The sequence below is a fragment of the Myxine glutinosa genome, chromosome 11 (assembly GCF_964187855.1).
Source record: "Myxine glutinosa chromosome 11, kmMyxGlut1.1, whole genome shotgun sequence".
NCBI classification, from domain to species: Eukaryota; Metazoa; Chordata; class Myxini; order Myxiniformes; family Myxinidae; genus Myxine; species Myxine glutinosa.
Window position 1 is genome coordinate 62,944,147 of NC_136271.1, and position 13,168 is coordinate 62,957,314.

Sequence of the window (13,168 nt, forward strand, 5' to 3'; positions counted from 1 at the left end):
GTAAATAATCTCACATATGATTTAAATAAAACATTAATCCAGGTTTAATGAATAAAAGTTGTAAATGAAAACATTTCTGTTCCAACTTCCAATCACAAGCGAGGAATCCATCAGTGATGGCCCTTCGGGTACAAAGCGGTCAGTTCCCCCCCCCCCCTCTCTACCCCCCTCCTCCCGTTTCGCTGCCCCCACCTCTCCCGCTGCACCTCCGCACACGCTCTCCGTTCGCACTGCGAAGCGCGGCAGTCCCGGCCTCCCGGCGCCCATTCACGGACAGGCGCAGCTACTTTGAACCCCGGTGAGTGACGGACGCGCCGCGTGACGGGCGCGAGGTGAAGGCCGAATGGGTGAGGGGAGACGGACGGACGAGGGAAAAGCGCGCGAACGGCGCGGCGGAAGCTTTCCCGCTCGTTGTGTCTCTCTCGAACGCGCGATCTCCGGGTCTAGCCCCTCATACAATTCCATTTGGATTTTCCTCTCCTCAGTAAAAAAAAAATAAAAAAAATAATAATGATCTATTTATTTACTTCATGAGCTTATGTTAAACCCGTGCATTCATGGTCCCGCTTTCGCTTACAATGTACGAGTATACTATATAGTAAAGTAATAATAACGATAGTAATACTGTTTTATAAAACGCAACAATCTGCACACACACGAACGTTACAATGTACGATCGTTATTGTGCATCATTAATTATTTAGTCTCCGCGGTGTACAGCACTTTAAGTTCGCGAGTGCGTCACGCACTAATAATGGCGGTCCGTACACCGTTTACCTTCACTCAGGTTTCACGCACGCGGGTCTCCCTTCCCTCGACGCCATGAAGTCGTCTCCGCGACGCGCCGGTCCCTCTGCTGGACTGGAGGCGCATAGATCGCGTCCCCTCAGGATTCGTCCACATGGCGAACTCGATCCTCGGTCGTCTCGTCCCTTTCCGATGTTTTTCACTCATTCCGTCCGACGATCTCCACATTCGTTTTCCTCAGTTATTCCTTGTACTCGTTCCGAGGAATGTTTTTATCCGTCCTCGCCGTTTATTCGACGACTTTGCGCTGTTCTTCACTCTATTGCGGGAAACGAGACGGACGATGTGGCACGTTTTGTTGTTATTCGCGTCCCTCGCCCTCAAACATCATTCCCCTCAGACGGAAGGAGGCAAAGTTATCAAGTTGACGTATCGCCTCTATTCGCGTTGTCTGTTGAGTAAAAAGGCGCAATTTAGGTTTTTTATTTGCAACCTGACAGGCAGTATTTATTGAAGGTGTATTCCCTCAGGAAATGCGGGCTGAGGTGGAAACACATTCCCACGGAATGAGTTATATTTCAAATTCAAATGGCTGACATCCTGTCCGTCGAATGGCGAGTGTCCCCCCCCCCCCCCCCCCCCATCTGTCCGTCTTGCTCTGTCTGGGGGCCGCAGGCCAATGGGCATGCAGGAATTGCATCACGTGACTGGCGGTCTTGGTGCCTCACGCTAATGTACCACTCCTGGAAAGTGGGACGAATACCTTTGGGCCAGCCCGGGACAAAAGCCGTTCCCCAGTGAGAATTCCAAGTTTGAGACCATGGCGGGCCTTCTCAGGAAGCACTTAGGGTCTGACCTGAGGGTTGCATTACAATAAGCACTAAGTGATGGGTTATGACGTCACACAGAAGGCAGATCTGGTCATTCTCATTTCTAAATTTTAACTTTTACTCTCGAGGAGTAAATCTCAACAAGGGAGAATATGTTTGTTGTTTTGCTTTACCAAACCGATCATTATGTACTCACCGCGTGTTGCTTTAAAAAATGGTGGCCTATATAGTACGGAATACAGAGTGTTGGCAGACATTGAAGATGCTCACGTGTTTGTATAAGTACAACTACAGTACTGCAGCCTCCTCACTCTCTGAAGACCTGGACAAAATCACAGACTGGTCAAACAAGTGGAACATGTCTTTCAATCCTGACAAATCTCACACTCTTACTATGTCTCTCCGAAAAGACCATCTGGACAACCCTCCCATCTACTTTCTCAACAATCCTCTCCAAGAAGTTCTGTCGCTCAAGCTTTTGGGTCTCACTTTCCGCCATGATCTTTCTTGGGAAAACCACATTTCCAAGCTGGCCTCCAAAGCCAGTCGCCGACTGGGCATCCTCTGTCGTGCGGTCCTTCCTTGGCACACCTGAGCTCCTCACCACATACAAGGCTTTCATCTGCAGCTCAATGGAGTACTGCTCTCCCCTCTGGGCTGGTGCTCCTGCCTCACACCTAGCTCGGCTTCACGCTGTTGAAACCAAAGCATTCAGAATCATTGGAATCTCCCGTGATGAAGCTAACTCCGAGGGCCTTTCACTCACTCACCGCAGACAGGTAGGTGGTCTTTCTGTCTTCTACCGACTCCTCTCCGGCCTTGCTCCCCCAGCTCTCTCTGTGCTTTGTCCCCCAAATATTCCTACAGGTCGCACAAGATCTGCCAGCAACCCTCTTATGGTTAAACTGCCGAAATCTCGGCTGTCTGCTCACCTTCACTCTTTCATTCCTCTTTTCTCCCGCCTCTGGAACAAACTCCCACACTCCCTTCAATCCCACTCCTCCCTCCAGGTCTTTAAAACAGCTGTTCACCACCATCTCTTATCTTTCCCCATCCAAAACCTTGATCTTTTCTACTCCTGCTAATTCACCCCAGATCCACCTTGTTTGAAATTCCAACTTCTTTCCTGGAAGTCCTGGCAGTGTCCATATGTTTTATACCTCTCCCACCCCCCCCCCCCCCTTCGCATGCCCCTCCCTAAAGCCCTCTCCCTCCCACAGATCTCTCGATGTCCCTGCTCTCAGATGTTGTGTTTGTGTTCCTCCCCCTCTCGCCCCATCTTGTCTACCGCTCCCCATGTTATATGTTTTATGTGTCGGTTTGTCTTTCTGTGTGATTAATGTTAGCTCTTTCACGAGCCTCGAACTTGTATACAAAAAAAACTTATAATTACTAAGTATAGTGACATGACCACACACAATGAGGAAACAATGGGTGGAATTTATAGAATGTTGATCGAAGCCGTTGGAAGCAACGAGAGGCCGACGTTTCGGGCATTAACCCTTCGTTGGAGCAATAGAACTAACCCTTTTTTGCTCTGACGAAGGGTTCACGGCCGAAACGTCAAGTCTTTGCTGCCCATGGCGTATGGCATACCTTGATCAAAGTCCTGTTGATTTCATTCATTGTTCTACCTGTCCACCGACACAGATCGACACTAGCCTTCCACCAGCAAGAAGAAGTTCTTCATTACGTACAACGTCTGACAAACCATCACAATTTCACATCTACGATATAAGAGAGCCGTTGGTCTCTGTCTGTGTGTCGCCATCTTTCTCAGAGATGGCTGAACGGATCTTCGTCAAACTTTCACAGGTTCATCAGTGAGTGCCTGGGAGTGTTTTAGGCAAAAAAAATACAAATTATATACAAGTTATGTTAAATACAAGTACATATTCGCATAAATAAATACAAAATATACACCAGACATTTGAACACAAATAATAAAACAATTCTGGAAGCGGTCGAAGTTGGTGGCAAGGCTTCTTCTTCTTCCTAAACATCATCATACTTAACTCAGAAACGTGATGAATGGCACATTCAGCAGCATATATTCAACGAAAACGTAAAATAATGATTTGACATTTGTGATGGATTCTGATTTGGATGTAATTGCTTTTCCATTATATTTGCCCTCATTTCAAATACTAGGGCATGCCCGTACTATATATATATCTAAAATTATATCCCCCCCCCCTCTATTTACATGAAATGGTTTGGTCCATTCGCAAAGCCAAAGGCAAAGCGAACGGCTTGCGAGTACGGTGACAATCCCCCCCCCCCCTCTATTTACATCAAATGGTTTGGTCCATTCGCAACGACCACAGAACCCCCCCCCCTCTATTTACATGAAATGGTTTGGTCCATTCGCAACGCCAAAGCGAACGGCGAACGGCTAAATCGCCATAGCTCGGTAACTACTTGTCCGATTAATTTCAAACCTTGAAAAGGCACATCCTCGGGTCCCCAGCAATATACCTGGCAAGTTTCAAGTATATCGGACCCGTGGTTGTCGAGAAACAGCGGTCACAGACAAACACACAGACATACACACATACACACACACACACACACACACAGAGATTACTGGAATTATAGATAGATGTTAATGTTTCTTTTTCGCTGGAGCAACGCCGGGTACTCCAGCTATAAACAACTTTTATACTTTACTCGGGGTACAAATACAAATACAACTTTGTCTGGGGGGTAACATAGGCTTTGTGGCTGTGGCCTCATGCAGCGGTCTGGGGGGCCGGGAGAGGGGCGTAATTCTCTATTTAAAGGTGTACCATGTAGTGCCACGTGGTGATGGTGGCATAGGATGTTACAATTTCCTTTTTTATCTGGGCAACACAGGTTATGAAGCATTCTTTTCATAGGTCAATTTTTCCTCCTTCTCTCCCCGCCCCTCCCCCAAAACAGAGGAGCCTGTCAAAGCCCCCCCTCCCAAAAAGATGTATATGTAGTATATCTATCCCCTCCCTCTACCCTCACCTCCCCTCCCCTCCCCCCTCCACTCCCTTCCTCACCCCTCCATCTCCTGCTTCCCCCCCTCCCCCACCCCAGTAACGCTGGGTATCCTGCTAGTATGGAATAAAGAAAGATAAGATTGGAAGGGCAATTTGCCATATTTGTGTACTTTTTATAAGTTCTGAGCCCTTATTTCATCCAATCAATCATGTGTGAAGTGGTTTTTCTGTTGCGCAACTGCCAATAATTTTCGAACATTTGCTTGGGTGAATCTGTCAGATAGCAAAGCTTGATGCGATCAAACCGCACCGGAGGGTTCAACCTGCTACGCCACAGCGTCTCCGGAGTTAAGGATCAGGTGGAATTTCTCACCAGGTGCATGTGCAGTCCAAGGTTTGCAGGCTTCTTGACCAAATTACAAACAGAGCCACGTCCACACGGGGATGTGGGGCTCAGAGCCAAGCACTGCATAAAAGACTAACCTCTTCTGGAACGGTGCCCGTTTGATGAGGCTTTCTTTATCTTGTGAGACATACCATTGTGTTTCAACTCCCCACCTGATTAGCACCATCAGAATTTTGTGAAGGTGTAGTTCATTACATCCATAATACCTGTTGTGCCTTTTGCTCAGCACGGCCCCTGCGTCGCATAATTGGCAACACCGCACCCAGGACCTCGCTAAGAATCCAAGGCAGGCCGTCTCACGTCAACAAGTAGATCTCTCGACACCTCCACCTTTAATAATAATAGGCAAGCCTTGGGTGCTGGCGCTGCCTATTTAAATCCTAACTTCATGCCTCCCGGTCAGCACATCATCACGACTGTCGCAGAACGTGTGTGCCCTTGGGACTTGGTGAAAGACACAGAGAAGAGAGATGTACCTGAAACCAGATTTGCTTTAACCAGATTATGTCTAAAACCAGATGAATCGATACAAATTCCATTCGACTAATAAAGTTTTATTTTTCAATATATAACTGGAGAGTTCATAGAACACCTTACCCCACATTGTCTTGAGAGAAAAGGACATGGGCGGGGTTTGTGAGCGGCAAATTTGATTGGTCAAGATGATATATATGACATAATATTTTGTCCAAGTACTGCTAAACAGAAGGGTTTTGAAAATAGCAAGAAGACGATTTGTGTTTAACAGTGTTCAATTATATTGAGCCTGGTGTTGGCTTAGCGGTTAGGGTGCCGGCTTGGGATCCTAGGATCCTGGGTTCGTAATCCCGGTCGATCGCTGAATTAACACCAGGGGGGTTGACTCAGCCTGTCATCCTTCTGAGGTTGTGCAAATTGAGTACCAGCCCGCATTTGTACAAATACCCGCAAATTTGTACCCGCAAATTGAGGTACACCGTATCCCTGCGCATCATAAGAGTGTGACCAAGGGTTCGCGTCAGTTAGGGCATCCGGCCATAAAAACATTGCCTCAAACAGGGAACCATGATTGTCATGGGGCCGGCAAGGCTAACCCCTGCTCTAGCGGGGAAAATGGCCTTAAAACGATCATTCATTCAGTGTTCAATTATATTATCTCATTAAAAAAAATACTAGAAGGGCACTCGGTAGAGCGCATACCCCTGCCAGGCTGAACAGTTTATGTTTTGTATCCCACTGATAGGCCGGATCTAGATTCGGACCTGAACCAAAATCTAATCGGCTTGTTCTTGTCACCGAAACAACTCGTCCACCAAGTTTAGTCATAACTCGTCCATAACTTTTGAAAATATCATGTTATTTATCGCTTTTCGTCCGATCTCTCAATGGTGAATAATCACTTCAAAAATTTAATAATTTTCGTATCTGAAACCATATTCTGATTTTCATCAAAATCAAAGTGATTCGTGTTTGTCACACACCCAACCTCTCGCCAAATTTCGTCTGAATCCGTCCACAACTTTTTGAGATATTTTGTTCACAAACAGACAGATAGCGGTGAAAACAAAACCCCCATCCACCTTTGGTGGTGGAGGTAAAAATAAAGGCAATAAAGGTTGTAGAAAAAAAATAATCAGAAGTTTACCGCCGTTGATGCAGCGTCTTTTACATCACATTATTTAACACGTTGCATTAGTTATCCATGGCTCTTTATGTCCTTTTTGATGTCCTTAAATGCAGTAAGTTTCCTGTTTGGAACGATTTCCAATTTTTGCTTTTCTCTTCACACGCTCAAGGTAATAATGTAATAAAATAAATAAATCCCTGTGATTTATTTGCTAAATTAAAGGTATCAAGGCGAGCCAGAGTAGCTGTAGAAAGTCGTTTGTCCCTATATTCCAAACAGTGTTTTCAATGTTGTGCAATGTTCATCATCATAGGGGGCCGTGTGTTTCTGGCCATATGAATGATCTGACATTTCCTGAGGACTTTGTCCTTAAAAAACATACCAGAGGCATCATTAGACATCCCAGTTGAATTGCAAAAAAAATTGCCAACAGTTGTCATTAGAGAATGCACGTTGGACCTGATAGAAATGCTGATTCATACCACTCGTTGCATCATTACTGAGGTGTGGCCTTTCCACTGATGCAGTGTCCTCCGCACATTACGGCAGAAATTGTAATTTGTACATGCAGGGTTCATGAAGGACGCTGTGGAATCGTTAACGTCCACCGACTAATGCCGGCAGATGCAGGGACGCCTGGCTGGACGTCCGTCTGAGGAGCGTCTGTCTGCCCTGCTTGCAAAACACCAGTCCGACGGTAGATCGTTAACACCGACACCAGTCTGCCTAACCCGAACAGAGAATCAAACACAGTGCGGACAGTTCAAAGGAAAGTGCGCTACTTCTGCACCATCCTGATGGACACTTACCATCAGTTTAACAACGTATAGGATTGCCTCATTGAGGCACCATTGTCAGGTTCATCTTGTGCTGTACTGGATAAGGAAAGGAGCTTTACGCATTGAGGACACTGAATTTATAGTGTTTTCTGAAGGATCTTAGTGAGGCCTGAACTTGTGCCCAAAGCACCGCTCAATCTTGGGGCTGTATACGCCATTTGGTCTAAGATAGGTATTATCATGTGGCGTGCTGCCTTCAGAGAGAACTATAGATCTGACGAGTGGCAGATGCGTAAATAGAAACGTGATCGTCTCAAGGATGATTTCCATAGCATGACAGAACTTCTAAAATTCATTCCTATAAAAGAAAGAGTCTTGAATATTAATTATTGTGGACACGTGGGCTACAGTGTCCCATGTTGATGGGGTTACCAATCATCAAGGGATAGGACATGAACAGGACTTTTGAAAGACAGACATTGAATCTCGATTGCAGAGGCTGACAAGATACCTTTTCGAGATCTGCTGTTGGTTCAATTCCAGACCAAAGTATAAGCTCTCATCCTGGTACTTTGCGGTGGGGTGTTTCCACAATAAGTATGCCGTCTTGTGGAGCGGACATTGATCCAGCAGGTATTTCCACTCCAGTTTGCTCATAAGGAGGTTTGGAGAAACCCACGAAGAGAAAAACTCTCAACTATGGAAATGTTCACGACTGCTAATGAGCACCCTGGTGCCCCCAATACAAGTGGGTTAGAGGATAAACAACAGCATTGTGTCTATGGTGAACCGTCAAGTATGAGTCTGCAGTTGACAGATAATGGGACGCTTCTTTGTTATACCATTTTATACAGTTCTTCACAAAGACTATAACCCGTATTACTGAAGGAATTATTATTTCAAATGGTTTTTTTTGGCTTAATCGCTCTTCCAAGCTCTTGTGTTAATCCTGCTTTGTGGATTAAAAAAAAAAATTCTCGTATCAGGATCTAGATTCGGATTTTCACCGAAATCTAATCAATTTGTCCTTGTCACATACCCCAAAATGTCCACCAAGTTTCGTCTGAATCCTTCCATTTCTTTATGAAATATCCTGCTCACAGAGAGACAACCAAGCACACAGACAGGGGAGAAAACATAACCTCCATTCATCTTGGGTGGTGGAGATAACAAGCTGTATTTGTGACACACCTAACCGTGAAAGGCTCTTCAGTTACTGGCTTCACACCCACACTCGCGTCATTGCCCAGGTATCCGAAAATAACAAGTAGCGGTATGAGGAAATATAATTTTAACAAACCAGGAAATATACTCCATGAAAGTTCATATGTGGTTCAATTCATGACTCCTGTCAAATTCTTGGCAACAAATTTACACTGCCTTCAGAAAGTATTCACACACCATGACTTTGTCACATTTTGTTGTTACAGCCTGAATTTACAATGGATTAAACTGAGATTTTTTTTGTCACCGAGCTGCAGATAATACCCCATAATGTCAAAGTGAAATTTTTTAAAACAAATTTTTACAAAATAATTAAAAATGAAAAGCTGAAATTTCTTGAGTCAATAAATATTCAGCCCCTTGGCTATGATGCTCCGAATTGGGCTCAGGTGCATCCAATTTTCTTTGATCATCCTTGAGATGTCTCGATAACTTGTTTGGAGTCCACCTGTGGTCAACTCAATTGATTGGACATGATTTAGGGAGAAACACACCTTTCTAGATAAGGTACCACAGTTGACAGTGCATGTCAGAGCAGAAACTTTACCAGGAAGTCCAATGAACTGTTCATAGCAATCCGAGATAGAATTGTGAGGAGGCATAGATCTGGGGAAGGATATAAACGAAGTAGTATTGTAGTAGTACAACCTCCTGAGGGATAAAAGGAGTATAAACCTTAAAAGTATAAACGAAGTAGTACAACCCCCTGAGTCAATACTTCTTCGACGAGTTGACTCAGGGTGTTGAATATTTATGTAAATTAGATATTTTTGTGGGTTTCTTTTCATTGTTTTGTGAAACTTTTTGAGAATTCCACTTTGACTTTGACATTATGGGCGTATTATGTGTAGATCAGTGCCAAAAAATCTAAGTTTAATTCATTTTAAATTCAGGCTGTAACACAACAAAATGTGAAAAAAGTGAAGGGGTGTGAAAACTTTCTGAAGGTAATGTATGTTGCTTAGGGTGGTCCAAAAATGCAAAAAAATCACTTTTTTATCTGGATTTTGATGCTCTATTGGATTATTGTTAGAAATGGTCTAAATCATTCACCCAAAAAATATTTTGCATCTGAGTCATCGATAAACTCATACACACTCAACATATAAATTTGTCATTTTGGTCAATTTTAATGACTTACAAAGACTTTAGAAATATTTTTTTCCTAAATAATGTCATTGATGGTACATACCCCTGTGAAGTCCTCATGGTCGAAACATGAGTCAGACATAATAATAATAATAATTCATTTATTTTGTATAGCGCTTTTACAGAAGCCCAAAGGCGCTTTGACAGAGTGGCAAACATAATGCATAACAATACATGAAAACAACAATTGCAAAAAGACAAGAATCAATAGGGAAATATTTAAAGCAAAAGGAGGGAGAAGGAGAAGTGATAGTCAGGGGTTAAATGCTGTGGGTTGAATGTTGAATGCAGTGTTGAACAGGTGGGTCTTTAGTGATGTTTTGAATGTGGTGAGTAAGGAGGAGTCTCTGATGGTGTGAGGTAGTGAATTCCAGAGGGTGGGAGCAGCGATGGAGAAGGCCCTGTCCCCCCAGGATCTGAATTTGGTCCGGATGGAGGGGGTCAGGAGGTTGGTACCAGCAGAGCGGAGGTTGCGGGTGGGAGTGTGTCTGGAGAGGAGGTCAGCCAGGTAGGATGGGGCCAGGTTATGGAGGGCTTTGTATGTCAAGAGGAGGATTTTGTACTGGATTCTCTGGGGGATGGGGAGCCAGTGAAGCTTGTAAAGGACGGGGGTGATGTGGTCATGGGTCCGGGAATGGGTGAGTAGACGGGCAGCGGAGTTCTGAATGTATTGGAGTTTATTGGTGATTATTGAGGGTGAACCATAGAGGAGGCTATTGCAGTAGTCCAGACGGGAGGTGATGAAGGCGTGGATGAGGGTTTCTGCAGCCGTGGAGGAGAGGGATGAGCGGAGACGGGCAATGTTTTTCAGGTGAAAGAAGGCTGACTTTGTGATCTGTTTAGTGTATTTGTCGAAGGAAAGGGTTTGGTCAAAGATGACGCCAAGATTCCGGATGTGAGGGGAGGTGGATACTGGGATACCGTCGATGTTGAGGGCAAAGTTATGGGTGGATTTTGTGAGCGTTTTTGGGCCAATGATGATTATTTCAGATTTATCACAGTTAAGCTTGAGGAAGTTGATTTGAAGCCAGGATTTTATTTCAGTGATGCAGTTTGTCAGGATAGAGTGGGTGGCGGTGGAGACGGACTTGGTGGAGATGAAAAGCTGGATGTCATCGGCGAAGCAGTGGAATTGGAGACCATGACGGCGGATTAAGTGACCGAGGGGGGACAGGTAAAGGATGAAGAGGAGGGGGCCAAGAACTGAACCTTGGGGGACACCTTGGGGGAGGGGAGCAGTGGGGGATTTGCAGTTATTGATGGAGATGAACTGGCATCTGTCAGAGAGGTATGATTTAATCCAAGAGAGGGCAGTGCCGGTAACGTTAAAGGTGGATTCAAGTCGGGTGAGGAGGATGGTGTGATCGATGGTGTCAAAGGCAGCGCTGAGGTCGAGGAGGACGAGAATGTTGAGGTTGCCAGCGTCAGAGGAGAGGAGAAGGTCGTTGGTGATTTTGAGGAGAGCAGTTTCAGTACTGTGGTTGGAGCGGAATCCGGATTGGAATGTTTCATACAGGTTATTGGCAGAGAGATGATGTTTGAGTTGAGTGGCTACAGCGCGTTCCAAAACTTTTGACAGAAATGGTAGGTTGGAGATGGGTCTGAAGTTGTTTAGGGTGTCAGGGTTTAGACCAGGTTTTTTTAGAATGGGGGTAACAGCAGCAATTTTGAGGGAAGGTGGGACGATGCCTGTAGACAGGGAGGAGTTTATTGTTGCAATGATAAGTGGAGAGAGAGCAGGGAGGGAGGCTTTGACAAAGCTGGAGGGGATGGGGTCAAGAGTGCAGGTGGCAGTTTTCATTCCTATGAGGAGTTCAGAGAGGTCAGTAGGGGAGATTGGGGAGAACCGAGACAGGGGATGGCAGGACAAGGGGGGGCAGGTGGTTGGAGGGGGAGTGGGTGCAGCGGTGGTCAAGCTGTTGTAGATATTGTCAATTTTGCGTTGGAAGAAAGAGAGGAAGGAGATGCAGTTGTCTACTGTGAATGACTGGGTGGTGGTGTTCAGGGGGCGGAGGAGTTTGTTTATTGTCGAGAAGAGTGCTTTTGGGTTTCCGGAGCCAAAGTGGATAATTTGAGAGTAGTAGGCAGAGCGGGCGCGGGAGAGGGCATCTTTGTAGTGTTGTAGGTGGTCCTTGTAGGCTTGGGAGTGAACTGTGAGACCCGTTTTATTGCGGAGTCTTTCAAGTTGGCGAGCACGAGTTTTCATCAGGCGGAGTTCAGGGGTAAACCAGGGAGCAGAATGGGTGAAAGAAACTGTTTTGGTTTTTACAGGCGCAAGCTGGTCAAGGCAGGAGGAGAGAGTGTGGTTGTAGTAGTCAGTGAGGTCGGAAGGGGTGTGGAGGTCAATGAAGGGAGAAGTGGACATTTTTTCAGAGAGGGTGGATGAGAATGAGGTAGGTGAAAGAGCGTTTAGCTTACGGAAGTTGATTGTGCGATAATGCCTTGGTGTTGGGGCGGGGATGTTGAAGGTCAGAGTGATGGCTAAGTGGTCAGAGAGAGTGAGGTCGAAGCCAGAGAGATGGTGCAAAATTAGTCCAGTAGAGCAGACAAGGTCCAAAATGTGACCATGGTTATGGGTAGGAAAGTTGACATGTTGAGTGAGGTTAAAGCAGGTGAGTAAATCAGTGAAGTCAGTGGTTAGCGTGGAGTCAGTGGAGTCAATGTGGATATTGAAATCACCAAGGAGGAGGATTGAGGGGGAGAGGGAACATAGCTGGGTCAGAAAGTAGGAGAAGTCAGACAGGAATGATGGGTGTGGTTTGGGAGGGCGGTAGACGACAGCCATGACTGACTGCGTGCAACCAGAGAGTTTAAAAGCCAGGTGTTCAAATGATGGAGCAGATGAGATGGAGATGAGGTTGGTCTTGATGTCTTGACGGTGGATAACGGCAATTCCACCACCTCGGCCCTCCGAGCGTGGTTTATTGACGTAGGAATATCCATTGGGTGTGGTGAGGTTGAGCGTGTAGTAGTCCAGTGGTTGTTGCCAGGTTTCGGTGAGACAGAGAAAGTCCAGTTTGTTATCCAGGATGTATTCGTTCAGGATGAGGCATTTGTTGTTGAGGGACCGGGTGTTGAACAGGGTGAGCTTGATGTTGTTTTGAACAGCAGGGATGAATTCAGGTGATTTAGCCAGGGTTCGTAGGCAGGACGTGCGATTGTGTGCGTTGCTGTGACCAGGTGCGCTGGGACGAAGAGTGAGAGTGCGCTGAGCCGACCAGAGGACGGGGATGGAGTGACCTGATTGTAAATAAACAAACTTACGACCGGAGCCACGGTGAATGTACCTGGGTCGTCGGAGGAGTCCATTTGATTTGATGGCAGAGATGCATGATGGGGTGGAGCGGGTATTGAGCAGAAGAAACCTTGCGGCGGAGTACTGCAGAGCCATGCCAGGCAGGAGCGAAGGGACGAGGACGAGGCCAAGGTCGAGGAGGCAAAGCGGCAAACGCAGCGGC

General features: G+C 45.9%; 1 protein-coding gene across 1 annotated transcript in view; it reads left to right on the top strand.

Moving 5' to 3' along the window:
• The first annotated feature begins 229 nt into the window (after nt 1–229).
• The window catches only part of LOC137436231 (leucine-rich repeat and fibronectin type-III domain-containing protein 4-like), a 462,955-nt gene continuing 450,016 nt past the window's right edge, over nt 230–13,168 (top strand). The window contains exon 1 of the mRNA XM_078765965.1: nt 230–298. The gene's annotated coding sequence lies outside the window, so the exon portion shown is untranslated. The remainder of the gene's footprint in view (nt 299–13,168) is intronic.